We start from the raw sequence: 5,606 nt of genomic DNA, 5'->3' as shown, positions 1-5,606 counted from the left end.
TTACAGAAAGAGCTCAGATTTCTCTAGACCACTCAGCTGGTGGATCTATACACATGAGGAAGATAATAGAAGAAGCTCAAGAGCTCATTGATACAGTTGCCAGAAATCAGCATCTGTACCTAAGCAGGGAATCTTCCATCAACAAAGAGGCTAAAACAGTAACTGCTGAACTCAGCAATTAGATTTTCTAACAAAACAGTTAGCCGAATTCAAGGAGATACTACTGGAAACAAGAATGGCTAATATGAATATGGAAATACAGTTGAAGCAGACAGAACGGCAGTTATCAAAACAAATAACAGAAGAATGCCAAGCAGTTCAATTAAGGAGTGGGAAAACATTAATTACCTCACTTCAAGGTAGCAGGAAGCCAAGAAATGAGCAAACCACCCAAAATCCATCTGAGGACAATCAGTGCCCAGAAAGGAATGACTCTGGCGCCCAAACGCCAGAAAATGGGGGGAAAGCTGGCGCTGAACGCCCAGACCATGCTCAGTCCTGGCGTTCAACGCCAGAAATAAGCAATGAATTGGCATTGAACGCCCAAAGGAAGCACAGTTTTGGCGTTCAAACGCCAGAAACAGGTAAGGAGCTGGCGTCTAACGCCACTCCAGCTTCCACCCCTGGCATTCGAACGCCAGTGGGAAATCAGACACATACAAGTGCTGATAACAAGCCCTCTAAAAAGGCTTCTCAGCCCACACCTGTAGGCAATAAACCTACAGCAACTAGGGTTGAGGAATACAAAGCCAAAATGCCTTATCCTCAGAAATTCCGCCAAGCAGAACAGGATAAGCAATTTGCCCGCTTTGCAGACTATCTCAGGACTCTTGAAATAAAGATTCCGTTTGCAGAGGCACTTGAGCAAATACCCTCTTATGCAAAGTTCATGAAAGAGATCTTAAGTCATAAGAAGGATTGGAGGGAAACTGAGAAAGTTTACCTCACTAAAGAATGCAGTGCAGTCATTCTGAAAAGCTTACCTGAGAAGCTTAAAGATCCGGGAAGCTTTATGATACCATGCACATTAGAAGGTACTTGTACCAAGCAAGCTCTATGTGATCTTGGGGCAAGTATTAATCTAATACCTGCAGCTACTATTAGAAAGCTTGGGTTGACTGATGAAGTTAAACCAACTCGGATATGTCTCCAACTTGCTGATGGCTCCATTAAATACCCATCAGGCGTGATTGAAGACATGATTGTCAAGGTTGGGCCATTTGCCTTTCCCACTGACTTTGTGGTGCTGGAAATGGAGGAGCACAAGAGTGCAACTCTCATTCTGGGAAGACCTTTCCTAGCAACTGGCCGAACCCCTCATTGATGTTCAAAAAGGGGAAGTAACCCTGAGAGTCAATGAGGATGAGTTCAAGTTGAATGTTGTCAAATCCATGCAGCATCCAAACACCCAAAATGACTGCATGAGCATTGATATTATTGACTCTCTGGTAAAAGAAGTCAATATGGCTGAGAGTCTCGAATCAGAGCTAGAAGATATCTTTAAAGATGTTCAGCCTGATCTGGAGGAACCAGAGAAAATAATAGAACCTCTGAACATCCCTTAGGAAGAGGAGAAACCTCCCAAACCCGAGCTCAAACCATTACCACCATCCCTAAAATATGCATTTCTGGGAGAAGGTGATACCTTTCCTGTAATCATAAGCTCTACCTTAGAGCCACAGGAAGAGGAAGCACTAATTCAAGTGCTAAGGACACACAAGACAGCTCTTGGGTGGTCCATCAGTGATCTCAAGGGCATTAGCCCAGCTAGATGCATGCACAAGATCTTACTGGAGGGTGACGCCAAGCCAGTGGTTCAACCACAAAGGCGGCTGAATCCAGCCATGAAGGAGGTGGTGCAGAAAGAGGTCACTAAGTTACTAGAGGCTAGGATTATTTATCCTATTTCTGATAGCCCCTGGGTAAGCCCTGTCCAAGTCGTCCCTAAGAAAGGTGGCATGACAGTGGTTCATAATGAAAAAAATGAACTGGTTCCTACAAGAACAGTTACTGGGTGGCGTATGTGGATTGATTATAGAAGGCTCAATACAGCTACCAGAAAGGATCTTTTTCCTTTACCATTCATAGACCAGATGCTGGAAAGACTAGTAGGTCATGAATACTACTGCTTCCTGGATGGATATTCAGGTTATAATCAAATTGCAGTAGATCCAAAAGATCAAGAGAAAACGGCATTCACATGTCCATCCGGAGTATTTGCATACAAAAGGATGCCATTTGGCTTGTGCAATGCACCTGCAACCTTTCAAAGGTGCATGCTCTCAATTTTCTCTAACATGGTGGAAAATTTTCTGGAAGTCTTCATGGATGACTTTTCAGTATTTGGAGACTCATTCAGCTCCTGTCTTGACCATCTCGCACTTGTTCTAAAGAGATGCCAAGAGACCAACCTAGTTTTAAATTGGGAGAAATGTCACTTTATGGTGACTGAAGGAATTGTTCTTGGCACAAAATCTTGAACAAGGGAATAGAGGTGGATCAAGCTAAGGTAGAGGTAATTGAAAAATTACCACCACCAGCCAATGTTAAGGCAATCAGAAGCTTTCTGGGGCATGCAAGATTCTATAGGAGGTTTATAAAGGATTTTTCAAAAATTGCCAAACCTCTAAGTAATCTGCTAGCTACTGACATGCCATTTATCTTTGATAAGGAGTGTCTGCAGGTGTTTGAGACTCTGAAAGCTAAGCTGGTCACAGCACCAGTCATCTCTGCACCAGACTGAACATTACCATTTGAATTAATATGTGATGCTAGTGACCATGCCATTGGTGCAGTGTTGGGACAGAGACATGACAAACTTCTGCACGTTATTTACTATGCCAGTCGTGTTTTAAATGACGCACAGAAGAATTACACGACCACAGAAAAAGAGCTGCTTGCAGTGGTTTACGCTATTGACAAGTTTAGATCCTATTTAGTAGGATCAAAAGTGATTGTGTACACTGATCATGCTACTCTTAAATATCTACTCACAAAGCAGGATTCAAAACCCAGACTTATCAGATGGGTGTTGCTTCTGCAAGAGTTTGATATAGAAATAAGAGACAGAAAAGGGACAGAAAACCAAGTAGCAGATCACCTTTCCCGAATAGAACCAGTAGAAGGGGCGTCCCTCCCTCTTACTGAGATCTCTGAAACCTTTCCGGATGAGCAACTCTTTGCCATCCAGGAAGTGCCATGGTTTGCAGACATTGCAAACTACAAGGCAGTAAGGTTCATACCCAAAGAGTACAGTAGGCAGTAATCAAAGAAGTTGATCACGGATGCAAAGTACTATCTTTGGGATGAACCATATCTCTTCAAGAGATGTGCAGACGGAGTAATCCGTAGATGTGTGCCTAAAGAAGAAGCGCAAAAGATCCTATGGCACTGCCATGGATCACAGTATGGAGGACATTTTGGAAGTGAGCGAACAGCCCAAGAGTCCTCCAATGTGGCTTCTACTGGCCTACTCTCTATAAAGATTCTCAAGTGTTTGTACTTAATTGTGACAGTTGCCAAAGATCTGGCAATCTGCCTCACAGTTATGCCATGCCTCAACAAGGGATCTTGGAGATTGAGTTGTTTGATGTATGGGGTATTGACTTCATGGGACCTTTCCCACCATCATACTCAAACACTTATATTCCGGTGGCAGTGGATTATGTATCCAAATGGGTAGAAGCTATTGCTACACCCACTAATGACACTAAGATAGTGTTAAAATTCCTCCAAAAAAACATCTTCAGCAGATTTGGCACCCCTAGAGTACTAATCAGTGATGGGGGCACTCATTTCTGCAATAAACAGCTCTATTCTGCTTTGGTTTGTTATGGAGTTAGCCACAGGGTGGCCACTCCATATCACCCACAGACTAATGGGCAAGCTGAAGTCTCAAATAGAGAACTTAAAAGAATCCTGGAATGGACTGTAATTAACTGTAGAAGGGATTGGGCAAGAAGCTTGGATGATGCTCTGTGGGCATACAGAACAGCATTCAAGACCCTTATAGGGACCTCTCCATACCAGCTTGTGTATGGAAAGGCATGTCACTTGCTAGTGGAACTGGAACATAAGGCCTACTGGGCAACCAAATTCCTGAACCTTGATGCCAAGTTAGCTGGAGAAAAATGATTGCTCCAGTTAAATGAGCTAGAGGAATTTAGACTCAATGCTTTCGAGAATGCAAAAATATACAAAGAGAAAGCAAAAAGATGGCATGATAAGAAATTGTCATCCAGAGTCTTTGAGCCAGGGCAGAAAGTTCTGCTATTTAATTCTAGGCTCAGATTATTCCCCGGGAAAATGAAGTCCGGGTGGAGAGGTCCATATGTGATTACAAGCGTGTCACCATATGGATACTTAGAGCTTCAGGATAATGATTCTAATAAAAAGTTCATTGTTAATGGACAGAGAGTCAAACATTATCTTGAAGGCAATTTTGAGCAAGAATGCTCAAAACTGAGACTTGATTAAAGCTCAGTAATAGTCCAGCTAATGACAATAAAGAAGCACTTGCTGGGAGGCAACCCAGCCATTTACAAAGTATTTGTTAATTAATTGATTTTTTTAACAGGTATAAGTCAGGTATCTTCAAGGTAAAATAGCAATTGGAAGCTTACTGGCATGAAAAAACCAGTAAGAAACATTTTGGCCGTTGAACGCCCAAAAGAAGCACCCACTGGGCGTTCAACGCCAGTGAGGGTAGCCATCTGGGCATTAAACGCCAGAAAGGAGCATCTTCTGGGCGTTGAACGCCAGAAAGAAGCACCTTCTAGGCGTTTAACGCCAGATTGACAGCGTCCTGGGAATTTTGGTTTTCATGATTTTCCTAGTGAACGGGTCTTGCTCTTTGCGTGAATTTTCCTCGAGATTAGCCCGGGGGGCTTTTGATTTGAGATCGGCTTCCAATTGCTGTAGTTTTTCTTCCAACTCCCGACGTCGCCGCACCTCTCTTTGGAGATCTCTTCCAATTTCCCGTTGTTGTTGGTTTTTTTTCCAGTTGTTTTAGGTGATCCAGGAGGGCTTCTATTGCCCCTGAATTTGGTGAGTCTTTGTCTTTGTTGGTTTCCGGAGTGTTTTATAGTGTGACATCCGCGTTTTTGTGCGGTGTCCGATCCTCCAGACCTGAATCGTGGTCGTTGTCATGGTCGTCCGCTATGGTGATGGGATGACTTCCAGGTCCCCGGCAACGGCGCCAATGTTCCGAGGGTTACCTGAAACTGGAGGTCAATCTCGGATGAGATCTTCTGTACTGGTCGGTGCTAACATGTCCGGCTGGTGGGAGACGGCCGGAGCTGTTGTGTCCGACTTGTTGGACTTGTTAGTGGTGCTGATTCCTTTGTCCCCGGAGGGTGGGGGTACCTGCAAGGGACTCCAATGCTTAAGTTAGCAAGGGTATTAAGCAGGTATTGAGTAGAATCAGAGTATGAGTTATACCTGGGTGCTCCAGTGTATTTATAATGGTGAGAAGTGACCTTTCTAGATAAGATAAGTTAGTTATCTTATCTTATCTTATCTTTAGGTGAGGTCAGCTTATCTTTAACAGAACCGCCTTTATCTCTGTAGGCTGGGATTGCCTCTGGATTTGGGTCGTGTTCCTCTAT

The sequence above is a fragment of the Arachis hypogaea genome, chromosome 3, assembly GCF_003086295.3.
Source record: "Arachis hypogaea cultivar Tifrunner chromosome 3, arahy.Tifrunner.gnm2.J5K5, whole genome shotgun sequence".
NCBI lineage: Eukaryota > Viridiplantae > Streptophyta > Magnoliopsida > Fabales > Fabaceae > Arachis > Arachis hypogaea.
The sequence above is the reverse complement of the archived record's forward strand: the minus strand, read 5'-3'. Positions refer to the sequence as shown.